At 36.6% G+C, this 19,128-nt stretch overlaps 1 long non-coding RNA gene across 3 annotated transcripts; it reads left to right on the forward strand.

The window, feature by feature from the left end:
- Positions 1-4,139: 4,139 nt before the first annotated feature.
- Positions 4,140-18,180, forward strand: LOC110377959 (uncharacterized). 3 transcript variants are annotated; one of them, XR_007511769.2, is made up of 4 exons: positions 4,140-4,158; positions 16,264-16,303; positions 16,814-17,003; positions 17,445-18,180. It is a non-coding gene; the product is annotated as an uncharacterized LOC110377959 (long non-coding RNA). The 3 variants fall into 3 exon arrangements; XR_002429633.3 differs by lacking the exon at positions 4,140-4,158 and adding an exon at positions 15,756-15,822; XR_002429634.3 differs by lacking the exon at positions 4,140-4,158 and adding an exon at positions 15,808-15,826.
- The last annotated feature ends 948 nt before the right edge of the window (positions 18,181-19,128 follow it).

Here is a 19,128-nt window from a genome sequence, read left to right on the forward strand (position 1 = left end):
AGGAATGAGTCCTTCCATGCTGCATATTGAAATTACATAAATGGGTAGGTTTGTATATGATGGACGTGTGTGTTGAACTGTCTTAAAACTGTGATTGAATATAAAAAAAAAATCACCCCAATCATAACAGAAAAAATTTATTACAAAGCTAAATATGAAATAAAGAACATCTGACTAAATATCATGAGCGTGCTCTAGTGATTTGTAAATAGATTTAATTTCACAGATACTTAATCCAGAAAATGACTTTACTGAATTAACTAGCTACGTGGCGAAATACGACACAAAACTTCCCATTAAGCATAACACTAGAATAAATAATAACATAACATCTTCCTTATCTCGTCATATCGCTAAGCTATCGCGGGGTGAGCAGAACTCCCCGCGGAATACTTACAATTTACATGAAGGTTAGGGCGACGAAAAAACAATGTCTGTGTGTTTTAATTTAAACAATTGGTGCAGTAGGTACACTTTTGCATTCAGTTTAGAAATAAATTATATTTACTTTTGTAACTATAGGTATTAAAATAGTAGATAACTTTATATATTTGCAACTTACATAATACCTACCATATTCGCGCATAACACCATATTAGCGAAATGGTTTTCCACTAAATTGGCGGATTGATATGCTATGCTATTCAATGTATTTAAAAAAATATCTAAATTCAAGTTAAGGAATGTGTACCTATATGAGTGAAGTATTGCAATTCTCTAATTAATTAATACATTTCTTAACATTAAATAGACAGCCAGAGCATCAATGCACCAAATAAAAAGTCTGAAGTTACTCTCAGAAAATAACTGTAAAAAACAGAGGGTTCATTTCCCAGCTACACTTAACCCAAAAAATAAGTTTTCTTAGCATCTGTGGAACACAGTTTCAGTTCATTTAGCGAACAAAATGTATATAAAAAGTTAAGGCGCTTCCCTCTTCAACTGTTCTTAAGACTTACTTTGAATAGAGCGAGCTGTTCACTATGCGTTTTGCTCTGCAGATTTTCGACAAAATAAACACAAGACAGGACGTTTACTACTAAAACACTAAGCGGTTAGGAAAGAGGTGGAGAAAACTGAAGTTAAACTTCTTCTATTGAAATAGATAAAAGATATACGCTTTCCTTTAAGCAATTTTCTCCATCTAAATAATCATCTTTCTTCCATAGAAACTTTAGAGTGATTTTTTTTTAAATATACTCTAAACCAATTAACCTAATAGGTATACCTGATGCTAGTATTTATTTTAACTTAAATCTGTTTGAAAACTACTTTCATTCTTTCCAAATTCCGGTTGCGTATTTTAAACAATTTTGCACAAATACATAAGTCGCACCGTGAATAGCAGACTTTACGAAGTTTTTTTATTCTGAATAATGCGAGTGTTATGGCTCGAAATATGCTTCATTTGGCGCGAGGCAACTTCACTAAAGTGCGTAAGGAAATCATATTCATATTTTTTTCGCTTCAACTGTTCGCGACGCCGAATTTGAATAAAATATGGCGAGTTCTTTTTTTGTTAGATTACTTTGAATGCTGGCTGAAGGCACGGAGCACTTATGAGCTCGTTTGGACGTCTGGCTCTTAATGAAAAATGAAAATCCTCAAGTTCTTGGTAGCACTCCGTTATTGAAGTTGATAACGAATTTTAAATTTCTGATTACGGACTCAATTATGCTGTTATAAGGACTCAAGTTTGTTTTCGATTGAAACCAGGCAGTCTATGGAATATTTTGTAGATCTCGATACTTACAATGATATATTTTCAAGGAGTGACCAAGGTGTGAACCGAATTGCAAAATTACCTTTTAACGAGAAAGAAGAAGAACAATAAATTATGATATTTTAAAAGAGCATTTCCAAATTTTCTAATAACAAAACATTGATTCATTATCCAAAATTCCATTTAAAACAAAACAGGCCTGAAACAAAGACTTTCCAAACTGCACTTCATCACACAAGTGTCACGCCCAATCCTTCCACACTTTGTAAGTATAAACGCAGTAAATTACAACAGCTTTGTTCATAAAGGGATTCTTGCATAAACACATTTCGCGACCAAAAAGCCGAGTGCCCACAAAATTAAGTTTGAAAACCATTTAAGTCCGACCAAAAATCGCGTTAGGAAGTTTGGGGGCTCCAATCTTCTCGCATACATTAAACGAGAGGTGTGAGTACGGACTAAAACAAAATCATTATTCAAATCCCCTGAATAATGTTTTCAGGAATCGGGACTGAGTTTCGTGCGTCGTTTTTGAATTTTAATACGGACCTCTAACAAGTTTTCAGTCAAAGGAGATCGGTAGAACTCGGTGGGCGATACACTGTGTTGCGAAACGGACATTGCGCTCAGTAAACACAGCCATCATGAGGGACGACTGAAAATATTTGTATCTTTTGTTTTATATAACTTTGACAAAGTATTATAAGTTAACTAAAGTATAATTAAGATAAAAAAAGTTTGTCCTGCTTGTTGCTAATTAGCGACAATGAACTTTTCAATGACTGTGTCACCAATCATTGTCATAAAATGCTTTCACCAACTACTTTATCCCATCAAACTCACAGCCAACTTAATCTCCAATGTCCGCTCAACTCCTAAGCAAAATACCTTTAGGTAGTGTCGTCGGCCGATCAAAGGCTGGTGATCAAAGGACGCCGGTGTCCGGCTGAGGACGAGGTAATTAGCCACCTTCACGCCGTCTGGGGGCCGCACGTGCCATATCCCCGGACGGCTATTGAGAATAACAAAGTTACTTTGCAAAAATCGGTAACATTGATTTTGATACAGGTAAGATAGGTGGAGCATTTGGCTTCGTTCTTTTAAAATGGGTCTATAGAGGAGTTAGTATGACATTATCTTCATGAAAGAATTCTTTGTTTGGGTGTGGAAATATAGTGGCCTTATGCGTAGGTTCTTAACTCACCATATTTGTATTTACGAGATACAAACCTGACTCACAACCAGTTTGATATTATGTAATTCTGTACAAGCTTATAGTTATGTATGTAAGTCTGAATCTTATTACAGAGGAACAAGTTTTGCAACGAAATACAGGAACTGCAGAACTGAATTCCAATACAATACGTTTCCGTTGTTAAGTGAAGCAGAGACTGTCAATGACTGGTAAGTATCATAACATCTCGGAGAAATGAGTCGCGCTCTGCCGGCCTGGGTGTAATGTGCGAGCTAAGATGGCGACCAGCGGCGATCGCCGGTCACTCGGTCATTACTGCCCCTGCTACATCTATGAAATATTTATGACGACTGCCATAATAACGCCGGCGACGATATCATTATACTTTGTGATGGGGGTGTCGGGCGGGGCGGAATTTCTGAACGCTCCTTACCATTGCAAAGTCGCAATCGCGGGAGCTTCAAAACGCACGCGGCTGCTCCGGACAACTTTTAAACATTTTCTGCGCAGGTGAATTTAAATTTTCGTGTATTCCGAAATCACAAAGGCTTCGCGCTATTCGAATGAACCTGAATTCCAGTTCGACATTCAAATTTGTGAATCCTGAATGGAATCCAGGCGGTGTGCGCAGACGCGGCGGCCCCGGATCGCCCATATTAACTTGTTAATTAGGTCCATAATACGACTTGCAGATGAGCTACAGAGTTGTGAAGTTGAATACATAAAAAGCCCTTTTTCAGTGATCGCATGCATTGTTGGTGGTGTGTGCGGCGCCGGTGGCCGGCACTCGGGGGAGGCGAGCCTATAACGTATTTCGTACGTCCCACCAGCCACCAGAAGTTTGCCTGTTCATAAATAAACGCGAACGGTATTCAACAGCCCTTGGTGCTGTATGCATAACGAATTTGAAGGAGGCAAACTTGGAGGCTCTGCTGACTGGGATGGAGTATAAAATTCAGTAACAACATGGTGGAGGTTTTCATTCGACGATCCGCTGCCGGGGAAGGCATAGCTCCGTCATCGTAATTAGTAATATGTCACTTGATTGGACATGCTTAGTCAGCCTGATTACTCGCGAGCCGGGGTGAGCCGCGGTGTCGGCCGGTGTCGGTGCTCCGCCAAGTGTTCTAAGTGTGAATGTTTATTGGTTTTGTGGTGGAATGCAGTTCTGTTGCACTGTGGTTGCGCGGTGTCTTCCCGCGCTTTCTCCGGCCGCCATCTTGGGGATGCTGTCAAACGTGTGAGTACGAGCCACCGCCAGGCGGCGTGCGTGTCGCATTGTGTATCAAAATAATATGGCGGCCTTACCTCAGCTTTGAATATTTTTGCATGGAATCTGCAAATATTTTATTACTTTTACGATTGTTTGGTTGACTTTAATGGAAGTAATTCTTATTTAATATTAATAAAGATTTGAGTTTTGCTTGTTTAGTGTATTGTTTTCAGTATTTGTTGGACATACTTAGGTAGTAGTTAGATGCATATAGATACAATTATTGCCTCTATTACAATATTATTGTAAGGTTAAATATGCCGATTCCGATTTCTTGTTACTATTCCCTTACATGTACGCCAGAAAATAAAGGACGACTTCCTTTATAAGGATTGCACAATGGCTTTGATGCTTCAAACCGCACTAATAAGTTGCGGATTCTATTTCGATTGGTAATTGCTGCATTTTAGAAAAATTCTTCTACGAAATGCCTACTAGTGAAAGGAGGATTTTTTTTTAAATCATTAGTTTTTTTTTACATTAATTACCCAAACGAAAGAAGTTTGTTTGTCTGGTCACACAGTTTCATTTGAAGAATTCCTTTTTAGCCAGGTGCTCTAAATACTTTACACAAGTTAAGAGGTCGGAACAAAGTAATTTATTAATCAGCTTATCCCGCCCAATAGCTTTAACATCCAGAAGTATGTACCTACTTGAAATAAATCAAAAACCAAAAATACATACGTTAACCCTACCCAAATTAAAATCTCACACCAGTCAGAGACAAACCAAAAAGTGTGAATAAAAATGCTAAAAGCTAATACCTACCTCTCGTGTCAGCTTCGAGGTGTTAATATGACGTCACACGAGCACCGTGACATGTCATTTTCCGCACTAGTGCATCAACATTTGGATATGTCACCAGCAAATATAGGGTTATGATAAACCACCTTATATATACCACCAACTTTACTTCACTTAGTCCTTAATACAAGGGCGTAAGGTGCATTGTTGTTTAACAAACAGTTTGGTGGTTTTGGCTAACGTTGTAAAGTAATGTCAGGTCATGTTGTGATGTCCAATCTGTGTGATGCACGCATGTTGGTTTCGTATTGAAAATTGAGAATTTTGATGTGTAATATGAAAATATTGTATTGAAAAATTAATAGAGTTTCCATTTCACGAAAAAATTTTCAAGAAAAAGGAAAAATTCTGTAGAGTATTACATTACATACTTACATAAACCTGCGAAGACTACCTTTCGCAAGCCAGTAAGAACATGCTTTACCTAACATCAAGATATCATGTATAGGTAGGTATCCCTTTATCTTGTAGAGCTCATGAAGCCAACAAAGTGACAAAAAAGTATTAAGGTAAAAGTATTAAACTAAATAGGTGCTTATGTTTTTCACAGTCGTACATAATACATAACTGTGTGCTGACTTTAATTATAAAGACCCTCTCACATATAACTTCTGTGTTACGATTATGACTTGCCTATAAACAAAAACAATTGTAACGAGCTTTGTGTCAAACAAATAAACTTCAAACTTTTTAATTTAACATTTGTTTGTCCAACATTATAGTGACAAACACACATAACTTCTACAGCCATTTTATTCAGAACTTTTGACACAAACCCACGAAGTGTTCACGCGAATACCATGTTTGTGACTTTCACAATATTAATGTACGTTGTACACGAACTAAGCTTACTTATTGTTAACAATGTAGCTAATTAGATATGAAACATTTTTAATTGTGGGTTTTTGTTAACTTGGGGCGACTGTTTATGGAGCTCAAGTTATGCGCACGCTATCGTCAGTGTGATTGCGTCTTGCGTTGACACAATCAAGACTTTGAATTTTGTATGTAGGGACTTTAGCTATATGGACTGTAGCTTGCAATCGTCAAATGAACAGGACAGGAAGATGATGATAATGATGATGAATCGTCAAATGAGATAGCTATGGGCAGGAGAACTAAATTATAAACTCTTTTGGAGTGTAAAGCTTATATGTACTATTATTGCAAGTGAAGGAATTAACTGTTCTCTTTATGTGTTTGCGACGCATTTTGGTATCTATGTATGAGGGATGGAAGTTGAGAAAACGCATATGCATAATATTAAATTGTAGTTAAGTAAAAATGTGATAAAAATGTAGATGTGTTGTTAATGTTAACTTTTTGCTAAGAAACATTATACATTATACAATCTTAGTTTGTAGATCCATACTCCAATTAAGCTCGCAGTACTTCTACTTTTGACAAGATCTGCAAAATTTCAATATTATCCGTCGGCTTTCAAGAAATTAATAAATATTTACAAATTACTTTCTGTAGCGGTTACCTTATGAGAACAGAACAGAGATACTTAACTACAGACTCATCTATTATAAGAAAAGGCACTTAGTAAATACTGTACCTGGCAACACCAGCTAACGACAAGGGCAATAAATGACGTCATAATTCACTACAAATTACAATTCCTTGTTGAAACGGCGTCGGTCACGAAAGACGAACATAAAGCTTTTTTCCAGTCATTATTAACAAAATAAGTTAACTACAAGGAGCTAGTTATAGCTTCCTTATTGAAACGTTTTTACTCTTTAGACAATTTTAATTCATGGCGTTAGTCTAGAAAAGGGCTAGGAACTAAGAAGGTACATCAGTCTAAACTTCCAAAGGATTCTGATTACCGTCACCTTGATTTAGATAGAAATGTAATAAGCATACTCAGGGCATCATGAATGATGATCAATCACAAGATATGCAACAACAAAAGTTGCAAAATCAGTTTATGTCAAAGACATTAATTTAACCTATATTTTATGACCATATTAAACTCATAAATTATATCTCAAATAATCTTTTCATGAACCAATCACTGACACGATTCCTAACCACCAAACAAACTTTTCTATCGTAACTTTCCTCGGAAATGCATGTAGGTAGGCAAATACCTACGTTTCACTGACCTTTGCCATCGTACAATGCCACTTTACCCAACCGACAATCATAGAAACACCTTTTGAACAGCCTCTGAAGTCTCAGCTGATGAAGATCTCTCATAGGTAGGTTTGGAGTTAGAAGCAGTAGTGAGCATGACCTGACCTCTGACCGATGTAAGCACCACCAATTCGCATTGCTGGTTCAGTATTTGCGTTTGTAGGGCTGCCACTTTTAAAGTAACCTCGGAAAATTATGAGGCAAGTACACATACAATTACTTCATAAGCTCAAGTATGATTAAAACACTTTGGCTATACCTACACGCAACTGCTACGCAATATTCAATGTGTGTGTTCAATATATGGTGAAATAGCTAGACTAGTCGGTTGTCATTCATAATAGCTTCTAGAGGTCTAAATAAATAAATGACTTGATTCTGTCCTGGACTTTTTAGAATCTGCTTTTCAAAATTGATTATTTTCTCTATGACCGAACTGGAAAGGTCCTGACTAGTAGCAATCTTTTTGGCAAAGTTCGCAATTTTACGATGCAAGTGTGATTGGCGTCTATTATTATTTAATAGCAAAAAGACAACACAACTCGGGATAGTTTTTGTCTCAAATGAAAGACTGTTTCAAAAACAAATTCCTAGATTCTAATCCAGGATATAGAGCAGACCAGTAACCCTAGTGCGGAATCTAAGCGGTTGAGTGAGAAGCCAGTAATAGAAGGTTGTGTGGCCAGCGCCCGAGGCGTCCGACCGTCGCACGCGCAACACCGCGATCCCACGCTCATTTACTTATAGGACGATGTTTTTTTGCCAGCAAGTAGTAAGCTAACTTAGGGCCGCCGTACACGGACTGCTCGAGCAGTTAGCGGCTGAGTGAAATACACGGACCGCTCGAGCGGTCGGCGTCGACTGCTTGAGCTGTCGGTTGTTGACTGCTCGAGCTACGACCCAACTGCTCGAGCAGTCAAATGAGAAAACAGACGCCGCGAGGCCGCAAAGGGCGGGGGGGAGAGGGAAGTCGGAGAGCTGTCGACTGCTCTAGCGCAGTCAACGGCTCGAGCAGTCGGTGTATGCCTCGCAACCGCTCGCGAGCGGTCGACGGCACGATGGAATTTCATCATGCAGTTGACGGCTTGAAGCGGTCGCGACTGCTCGAGCAGTCGTGTGTACGGCAGCGAATGAATGACTATAGTTCACTGCGCGGTCGCGGCTTTAAGCAGTCGGTCTCAACTGCTTGAAGCAGTCCGTGTACGGCGGCTCTTACACTGTAAATGTAGTATAGTAATAATATAAAGTTAAGAGACCATGATTCCCGACGGGCTTTTGCGAGGCTCATTCTAAAACTCTCTTGCTTTCCAATTAGCATCCGACGAGTGATTCCTTTAGAATTACAAGTTGCAATTTTTGAAATTAACTCTCGTAATCAAGTAACTTTTACACAGCATTTAGGTAGGCTTAGACTTCACATCCATTCGTTGAGTCGGCTTTTAGTAAACAAAATCAAAGAAATTCTTGTTAAAAAGGCATATTATAATGTTAATGATTATTTCACAGATAAACGCAGATGGCAGCTCTGAAGTGGAACAAAAGTGCTTTATTTTTTGTATTTTTCGGTGTTTTAAATTAATAATTGATAAAATAGAATTGTATAATTGTAAAATAAATTAATAATAATTAAATTGTAATAGACAGCTGTGTTGCTGGGAAGTTTGTTCTTCACCACTTCTTCTTTCCAGCCATAACACTAGGAAGTGGTGAAAGGGGGGCGTTTTGGGGGTGCTGTCATTGTAAAATTTTGACGTTAAAAAGTGCTAATCGTATTAGCCTATTTTAATAAATGATTTTGACTTTGACTTTGACTTTGACTTTCGAATTATCAATGTTAGGAGGCTGATTCTAGTCGAATAACTTCTTAACCAGGGTTTGGATGTATCACATGCATTTCACTGCAAGTTGAAGTGGTAATATGGTTATTTAATTATTTAACAGTTTATGTACACAGTTACACAGGGAATACAGACAAGAAGAAAAATAGAAAAAATTGTACAAAAGTACAGCTTATTTCATAAGAAATCTCTTCCAGCAGGCCCGTTATGGGAGATGTTTTATAATTGTACAAATTACCAATTTAATGTTCTCATGGGCAGGTACCTACGATGAAGCAATTCACAAAAGTCGTTTCAAGGGTTTATGTTAGTAGTATTCTTTGGACTTATCCGACGGCAAAAATACAACGACCTGTACACAAAATCGATTGCAAAAATTCGTGAACATGAAAGCGACTGTTTGCACAGTGTGCGCGATTATCGAGTAGCGATCGGTAAAGATCGGCGATCACGAGCGATGCGCCCGCGCCGATGATCGGTAACAACCTGATGCAGTTATGTGGAACTATGGTGTAGGTTCAAACTTACTGTTTTGTTGGGAACTTTCGATGTTTGTTTAGCTTGCTGTTTAGATTTTTGAAGGTAAGGTTTTAATAAACACCATAGGGGGGTAAAAGAAAGCGAACGAACATTTTATAAGAATTTAACAAAATAGTGCTCAACTGTTTACATTAAAGGTTGGTCCGATGTTAGGAAAAAATATTAATTTCAATCAAAGTTTCTACCAACCTTCGTAATGAACTCACTACCATTCAATTCCATACCGTTTTAAGATCCTATCAAAACAAACTAACGGCTGACATTATAACTTGAACCTATTTATTTTAGAGCTGGTTACCACTCATGTGATATAAAAAAATGCATTAAGTAATTAAAAATAAATTAAAACCAGTTGAACTTGCAATACTCCGGATGAAGGAAATGTAATGAAGATAAAAGCATTGTGAGTTTTAAGGTTAAAAAAGTAAAAGAATTCTTGCTACGGTATAAAAAAACAGTGAGAAAATGTGCAACTTACCTCTTCTGCCATAACCTCCACCTCGGATGGTTGCTGTCTTTTTGTTGTTTCTGTCTTTCTGCATGTTAAAGTTTTTAGACACTACACTCACACTCACAAACACACACTTTTTACACTACTTACACTAAGCACTTCACATAAAAGAAGTTAATTTATGACGGTAGCAGTTTTTTTTAAGATATCGTTGGTTTCGAGCACGGCACTAGAGGGTTGCAGCTGAAAAAAATTAAAATAATTAATCAACAAATGAATAATTCTGATATAGTAATTGATAAATAATAGAGAAAATTCGACATTTTACCTAATTTTAAAAAGCTTACTAAAATAAGTACCTAGCTTTTCTCAAATGACGAACATTAATATAAACATGTAACATTCCTATAAATTAATAGAACTCCCAAACCACCACAATTCCACATTCTTTTCAATTACTCCGGAGCTTGTAAACGACCCCCACATATTACACTAGCGGCCAAAATTACGTACCTACAATAGCGTTATCTGTAAAATAAAGAGAACCTAGCGACATAAATCTTCAGGCACCGCTCGCTACATTTTAACGGTTAAGGGAGACGCATTTTTATTCAAAATAGGCACTTAGTTAAAAAATATGTGTGTACCAGAGACAAACAACAGGAAGTGGGTGGAGATTGTCCTTTTTCCCAAAGTTCCTGGCTGTTACCTTTTTGTTTTAAATTGAGCGCCAGATGCGAGCCTGCGGTACGCTGGCGATCAGATAAATTGGACGCTGCGAAATCGTTTCGAACATAGATTTTTGTTTTTGATTTTCGTTAATTTTTATCGTAAAGAAAACCAATGAAAATTATATATTTGATAAGGAGTTTTCGATCGTAGATATACTTACTTATTTCAGTGTTTAAATCTGAGATAAAAAAAATACGTAAGTATGTATTAGGTACCTAGATTTGTTTAAAATACAATCGAGATAAAAATGTGGTTTAGGTCACCAAATTATCTCAATTCTCATGTAATATTTTCAAATATTAATGAGAAATTCTAAAGCTAACGATTCAATCTAACAAGATTTTTTTTGTCTGCCCATTTTATTTTCACCGCAAGTGTACCCAATTCTTTTTTGGAATCGTACCGAAAAATGTTTAGTTGTTGAAAAATTTGCATTTGTGTGGTCCCTTCATCCCGGCTGCGGGAAGTTAGCGGGGCTCATTAATTTGTTGTTTTTTCTTTTATTTTTCTCCCTATTTGGGGCAATTTGTACAAAGCGTCCGGTTTCTGTAGAAATAACGTTTTGTTTAGAGTGTACTAATGGAAATTGCTTAGTTATGGTAATCTCATTAATTCGATCGAGTTGTTTTGTTCCGATTTTTGCGATGATAACATAAATGCTTCAAGTTTATAAGGGAAATGATGCAAACATGTTATAATACCTTATTTAGTATCAGTGTGATGTTGAATCCGCGATCTCACTGTAGTTGATGACTAAATCGTTACCATTGTATCCATATCTAATACTAACATAGTTCAAACCTACTTGAAAAAGTTACTTATTATAAAAAATTACTTCGTAACGTAGGTGCATGAACATTCATCATCATACATAACGTCATTACTCATTACAGATACAGAAAATTATGTCGATTTTAGTTTATTTTTCTTCCTTTGGATTTATTTCACCTCAAAGTTCAATCGAAGTTATGAAAATAGCTCGTTGACTGACCATAGTAGCATGGTACTTGCATTCTATGTCGAAAACGATAACTATTTTGACAATCTACCCTGCTAGCAAGGAACCAATCAATTAACAATAAGGTACGTAGAATCATTATGTAGAAAATCTAATACTTGAGATTCATCTCATTTACTTAAGCTTAAAAAGGACATCTAATGAAAGTGCAAAGTGTGCAGTGTGAAAGAGCACTCAAGTTCTACAAGTACTTGAGTGCTCGCACAGGTACATTACAAGCTGCACAAACAAACTCATAACTACCCCCATGCCAGCACTCAGACCAAATTATTTACGTTCATTTAATAAAACGACCACATCTTGGACCACACCGAGTTTCCATATAGATTTCCTAAGCTCCTCCCACTCAGCGAGGCGTGGCGACACCACGCCCCTCGCCCCTCCCCCTCGCCGTTTTTCCTCGAAACTTATGTAATATTTTCCCAACAGGGTGGTGGGTGGACATTTGTCTTTACTAAGGACGAGCTCCCAGGATTATTAAATTTACCAAACCAACATGGCCGACGATTTATGTACTTTATATAGTACACTATGTACTTTGATTTAGTGGTTTAGGTAGATGTTCTCGGAATATATTTTATCTGTAAAGAATGGTTCTCTCTACCAAGTTTTATTTTGAGAGGGTAGTTTTAGATAAAGTTATTCGGAGCCCCACAAAGGTACCTACATTTATCTACGTTGTATTGATCGTCTTCTTCATTACTTGAAGAATATAAATGCTCTAATTTGATGGAGAACTGAAATAGCTTTCAAAACTACGATTCAATACAAAGCACTGTAAGGTTTAAGTCTTGTTAAAGTAACACTTTTTTTAACCAAAATCAATGAGCACGATGTCATTTACCTACAATGTTGGAAAAAATGCGATCTTGTTGCCAAGTGCTCTACTAGATTTCGCTTCTGAATAAACTTTCTGAATATTTTTTCAGTTTTCAAATTTTAGTTTTTTTTTTTCACATAGCCACATTACATAACACTCACACGATTTTAAAGTCACAAGAGCTAAATTCGTTATATTTGGTTACTAAGAAGAACCATACCATACCATAGCAGAAATTCTTTTGAATTTTTTTGAAAATTCTTTTGAAATTCTCCTGGCTGTCATTGAACATCCCTGACAGTCGTTACGGGTAGTCAGAATGACACCTGTCAGTCTAACCAAGGGGTATTGGGTTGCCCGGGTAACTGGGTCGAGGAGGTCAGACAGCCCCGGATCTAGGGGGGGGCAAGCCGGGGCCCATGCCCCGGGCGGCAAATTCAGGGGGCGGCAAAATCAGGCGGCTGCCTGATTTTAAATCCTAATAATACCATAATAGTTACCTACAGGGCCGTCTTAACCTATGGTGCAGGATGTGCGAATAACCCGGGCGCCTTGGTCTCAGGGGCGCCGCGGGACGCCCCACCACCAGGAAATTTCGATGAAATTACACCCGTTTGACAAGGAAGTTCCATTGTATCATGATACTGACAAGCAAAGTTTCTAAAAAAGTCGCCTTCGCTTTGTTTAATTGATCATTTTGATTATTTTTCAGTTTTAACATCCTCCAACTAAGTGAAAAAATTCTCGCTCGCTACGCTCGCGGCTAAAAGACAATGTTGTCTTTCTGATGGTCTATCATTTTTATTGACGCACCGAATCAACGAACACAAATGGCACTCGCTCTAATCACGGTTTCTTTTTATTTGTACATAATTCCCAGTTTAATTTGTGACTCATCAAACAAATAAGTTTAAAAAGTTCGTGGCTTCACAATGTACTTAGTCACTTATTATTGTGTCGTAAGCTCAAACATTTCGCGCTCGCTTCGCTCGCGCTATATTATACATACGTTACTTTCATAACTCCATGACTCAAATCCACGCTGTATTACCTTTTATAAGTCAAATGTAGCAAAAAATATTATTTATGGAGTCCTCAAAAACAAAAAAAGTTTGCGCTACCGACTGCTTGTTACTTTACAGCGCTTTTTAAAATGTATTAACTTTTTGTGTCCCAAAATTAAAAAATTTGCGCGAACGAAAGTAGCGCGCAAATTTTTACAATACTTAATTGCATTATTCTGTCTCGACTTTCATAACTTAAACCTGGCCAACAGTTTGAGCCTACAATGATTTGGACACTTTTTTAAGTCATTTACCTACCAAAAAAGTGTCTTTCGTTGGTGAAAATAAACATAAGTAGCTGGGTAGGCGGGGCGGCATTTTTCAGTTTTTGCCCCGCCTAAAAAAAATTGAAGATCCGGGGCTGAGGTCAGATAGGCAGTTGCTTCTTGTAAAGCACTGGTACTCAGCTAAATCCGGTTAGACTGGAAGCCGACCCCAACATAGTTGGGAAAAGGCTCGGAAGATGATGATAGCAGAAATTCTTTCAGTTTTAGTTTAAAAACATATAATGAAGAGATATTCTTCTTATAGTTTTGGAGTTTGTCATAGATTTTAACAGCCATCCCAAATACACTAGATTAAAATTTTACTGAACAAAGCTTAAAAACACCAAATGTAGAACGATTTGATGTTTTTAAGCTCAGTTCTGTACCTCGTACTTCTGTATATTATTATTCACAAACAGTATAAAGACTTAATTAGGTACCTATCTGGCTAATATCTAAGAAAAAATAATAGTTTTTTACATAAAAACACACGCTTTCATGAATGCACGTAAAAATCACTGCAAGACTTTTCAAAAAAATCCTAACACGGCTATGATAAGATGTTCCAGTTCATTCCTCTGAAGATGGATGAATTAATTTCGTCGTAATTAATTAGGTCGACCTAATAAAAGCGTGTTAAAAAGAACAAAATTATCATTATATCCTTTAAATAATTATGTAATTTCATAAAAATGAGGGTAGTAGATGATAGTAATAAAATACGCAACAAAGAAAAAAAACCTTTCAATTCAAATAACGAATCGAATGTTCTAGAAAATGGCTAAAAAAGCTTTTTTGAGGGTATATCTAAAAAAACGTGTCTTTGCTTCGACACAGTTACTAATAACAACGGAGTAACTGCATTTTATTTACTAATTAACCTTCGCTTGCGATTTCTACTATTTGGAAACGAAAAATTACTAACTTTAAACTAAGATTAAAAACAATAAAGATTACTTTACTTTACTTACTTTACGAAAATAATCTAAAAAATAAAAACCATAAAAATCGGTCAGCTCTTATATCGAATAAACTTAGTTTTGAAAAGTAAGTTTCATGTTACTGACACATGCACAAGCCATTTCATGTTTCTTGTAGTCAAAACCTTAAATTCTTTCTTTTAATTTTTTTACGACTTGTTTTTGGATGAATGCATTATATTTTTATTTATATAAAGCAAAACCTACGTGTGTAACTAAAATAAAGTACCTTCCGTAGTTATAATTTCTAGAGGAGATATTAAGACCGATACTAATAATATTTTCACTGTCGTAACTAGCTTTAAAAAAATAGAAGAGGTATGTTATAGCATTTTTATCGTCGAGTACATAGCCTACATATGTTTTTTACCATGCATTTATCATAACCACTGTCCACATCAATTCCATTGTACGTCATCGTGAAAAACAATCACCTGTCAGTCGCGTATTATCAGAATGACAGATGCTGAAATAAACTGAGCAGCTGAAACATTCCATAATACTTTTCTTCGGACAATAATATAAAATGACAAAGATAAAATGCGACTACTTATTTTGTATAGCTTATAATAATATGTGGTATATGTTATTCGATATGTATTATGTTTATTTTAGTTTGCAGTATATGTTTAGTTTATTTCATCTGTATTAAGGGTTTGTTGAATTGAACTATCATCTTTTAAAGTTGCGCTGTATTATTATTTTTCTCTCTTACAATAGATTTCCTGTAAGAATTCTTGGCACATCATCTTCACCAAAATGTTTCTGTATTTATAAATAGTGTGTGCAATACAGAATAGTAAGTTTTAAAAGAATATATAATAAATTATTTAGGAATAATATCGGTAAAATAATTTGGTGAATATTTTTTCGTAATATTCAGTTACTCCGTTATTGCTATGAGTGGTCAATAATGAGGCTATAAATGGGCGCACGCGCATGCACTCTTTGCATTTGGGTGTCGCAGCGGGACGTGAGTAATTGCTTTTAATTATTTATATTTTAATTTTAATACTTTTTTCAAATCTTTTCTTTTTCATGATTTTTCTATATTTTTATTTGGTGTCTTCTATTTACTGCTACGATTATTTATTAAATTCAGTTTTTCATTTGGTGGACGCCATTTTGTGGAGCGTGTCACCACATGGTGGTTGAAGACGACCAGTGCTTTAGGATGGAGTCATCTTATAACTGGTTTTTACCTTCATATTTTAGGTATTTCTATCTACACTAGTGTTCATTTAGTTGGGAGATTTTTTGCAAAAATTTTGACCACGTGGCCGACTAATTTCTTCATTAATTTTGTAGCACTGACTATGGATACAATGTCATCGGGTTAGAATTTAGAGAATAAATCGCGGTGTATTTTTTACAATTTTTGCATAGTATTAACACGTGTTTTATTATTTTTCAGTGAGCCAGGGTGCCCGCATTCTGTGACCTGTAGCGGTATGGTAAGTTTCCATACATATTAATTCTTATGTAGTCTTTATCTATGGATTTCCTAGTTTCTATGACTTGAAGGTCTTTTAGTCAAAATTGAAGCTTAGTCGAACCACGTGGTGGCTTGACCACGTGCTCACTTTAGTTACCGACACAATTTTGTAGCCTATAGTCTACTGTGATTTATCATCATCACACGTGGAAGTGCATCTTGGGCTGCTTTTTCCATTTTCTTCAAACATCATCAACGGGAATCAGAAATTTTCCCTATAGTTATTGAACGTAATTTACTTGTACCTCTTTTATTTTTATTTAGCTTATGCTGGGCAAAATCCTCTTAGCTCGTAGCTTTCCATCTTGCTGTATCGGTCGCTGTTTGTGGCCAGTCTTTAATCATGACGAACTACCTCTTCTTTATCCATGTATGCATGTGCGCGGATCCACGCGAGACGCAATTGATTTTCTATAGTTCTATAATTAGCGGTGCCTATACAAGAAGTTAATCATGATTACGTCGGCAGCCAGGAGCCTTGGCATGGACCTGGTCGTGGCAACGGCGGCAGGGCACAGCGCGTCCAATGCCGCGGTCGCCGACGTCGGTCGACGTCGCCCGCCCGCACCGCCTGGCCAGCGCGGCTGCCGAGGCTCGGCGCGAGCTTCAAGCAGCGGAACGCGCCTAACTTTATATTAAAATATCAAGATACTTTTTCTGTGAGTATGATTTTATTTTGTTGGAAGTATAGATGTAGAACAATACTTAAGATTTGCCTTTGAGTGATTGTAACTTTTGTGAGTAAATATCCTGCTTTCTTAAACTAAATGTCGGTAAAATAGGTGTTCCTTGATTTTGATTTGATCAGTGTTTTTTTGGAAATTTAAATTTTGTTGCTTTCATTCGCGTGATGTGTACGATGGCTCATAACGTGGCTGCGTTTTGGTCTCGTTTGGGATCCTAAATCTATGATTGGAAGCTGTCTTATGTTGCGGTCAGATAGGAGATATTATTCTTTGTTACTTGCTAATGTGATTCGGATAAGGATAGACATGGGAAGACTTTTTAAATACTTAATTTTTTCATGGCCAGTTTCATAGTCCCAAATCAGCGCCCAATTTCTTCTATACGTTTATTGACATGGATTTTCTTTGTTTCAGATTATTTCCGTTAACTAGTGCATTAGTCATGGTTACAAACATCAGTACACAATTTCTTCCGCTCCTGTGATTGATTCAAGACACGTCACAAAATTAACACTTTTCCGTTGCGAAGCAAATATCAACGTGGAAGTTTTATTACTTATATACCGTATGTAAATAGACATAAGTTAGAGTTAAGCAGTTTCCTTTAAGTAGTCAGCAAGACAGTTTAGTAGTTAAGTTTTGTTTCTTTTTTATTCAGAGTGTTATTTTCAGAACGAATTAGATTTAAGTTTCAAATGTATATTGTCACAGCTAGAAAAACGACATATCCAACAATTAATTTAGTAGTAAATTATGTCATGTTCCTTTATTCCCAGATTTAAGTTTCAAAGTTGAAATCAGACACAGAAAAACGACATATCCAACAGGTAATTTAGAAGTAAGTTATGTATGTACAACGTTCCTTTTTTGTTTATGTTTCAAAATGCATCACATTTTTGTTTTAAAATTAATCACCTTTCGAAAAACTTTGTCAATGGAACAAATAAATGGCTAGGACGTGTGTTGTTACCAAAAATAAAGTAAAATGATTGTGACAAGGGATTGATTTTCGTGTCGCCGGTATTGGATACTTTTAATTTTACTAAAACTCTGATTTCAATAAATAGAGAGAGGATTGTCAAGTTAGACTTCTAAAAACTGGTTATGGAATACTCACACATGTTGTCAATAAAATTTAAAGTTGCATGAACATGATTTTACTTTTTATTCTTTTATCCCTATAACCGAGTATACTTAAACTTACCTACAAACACACACATATAATATCATGACACATAGCTAGAATATATCACAACATATTTTCTACTTTGGACTTTATTCGCATTGGTGCATTGACAGCACAGCACACTATTCTGAAAAATACCTCTAGTTTTTCTCTTTCAATTAATTTAATCACATTCAGAAAACATTCAGGCTGATTTTACAGATTTGACTGCGCGCTGATTATCTGCGCCGACGGCCGAAAATTTGTGAAACTCTATGAAGCGTTTTTGAATGACGACTAGCTTAATTAATTATTATCAATGCAGGCGGTGCTCAGACAAACTACGTCCGTAGCTGTCGGCGCCGAAAGTCAGCATCACTGTTAGTGTCTAAACACACTATGCCGAGAATACGCGACGGAAGTTCGGCATGATTACGCCTGCAATGCTATTTGAATTACTGGCGACACATTATGCCGAAATTACGTTGCGTTATAGCGTACAGCCGAACTTCAGTCGGGCGTAAGTTCAGCGGAAATTCGGCGGCAACGTATTCTGTAGAACACACATTATACGCGACCGAAGTCGAACACAGAATATACTTACACACAAAATTGCGCAACTGAACTTCTGCCGCGTAAGTTCGGCGCTTATGGTGTGTCATATCAGGCGATTACGTTGGAACGTAAAATCAGCCGCGGAACTTCGGTCGCGTACGTTCGGCATAGTGTGTTTAGACACTAAAACCCGACTAATTTTAGAAGGAGGAACAAAATATTTTTCTACATAACAGTTTACGCACTCCTTTAACATCTTCAAAACAATAATAGTAGAAGTACGTGAACATCATAATACAAAACTTCACCTAAACCCAAAGACATTACAGGGACTTTATAGCGTAAAATAAGTAGAAATACTTTATTTTACAACAACAT

The sequence above is a fragment of the Helicoverpa armigera genome, chromosome 4 (assembly GCF_030705265.1).
Source record: "Helicoverpa armigera isolate CAAS_96S chromosome 4, ASM3070526v1, whole genome shotgun sequence".
Taxonomy (NCBI): Eukaryota; Metazoa; Arthropoda; class Insecta; order Lepidoptera; family Noctuidae; genus Helicoverpa; species Helicoverpa armigera.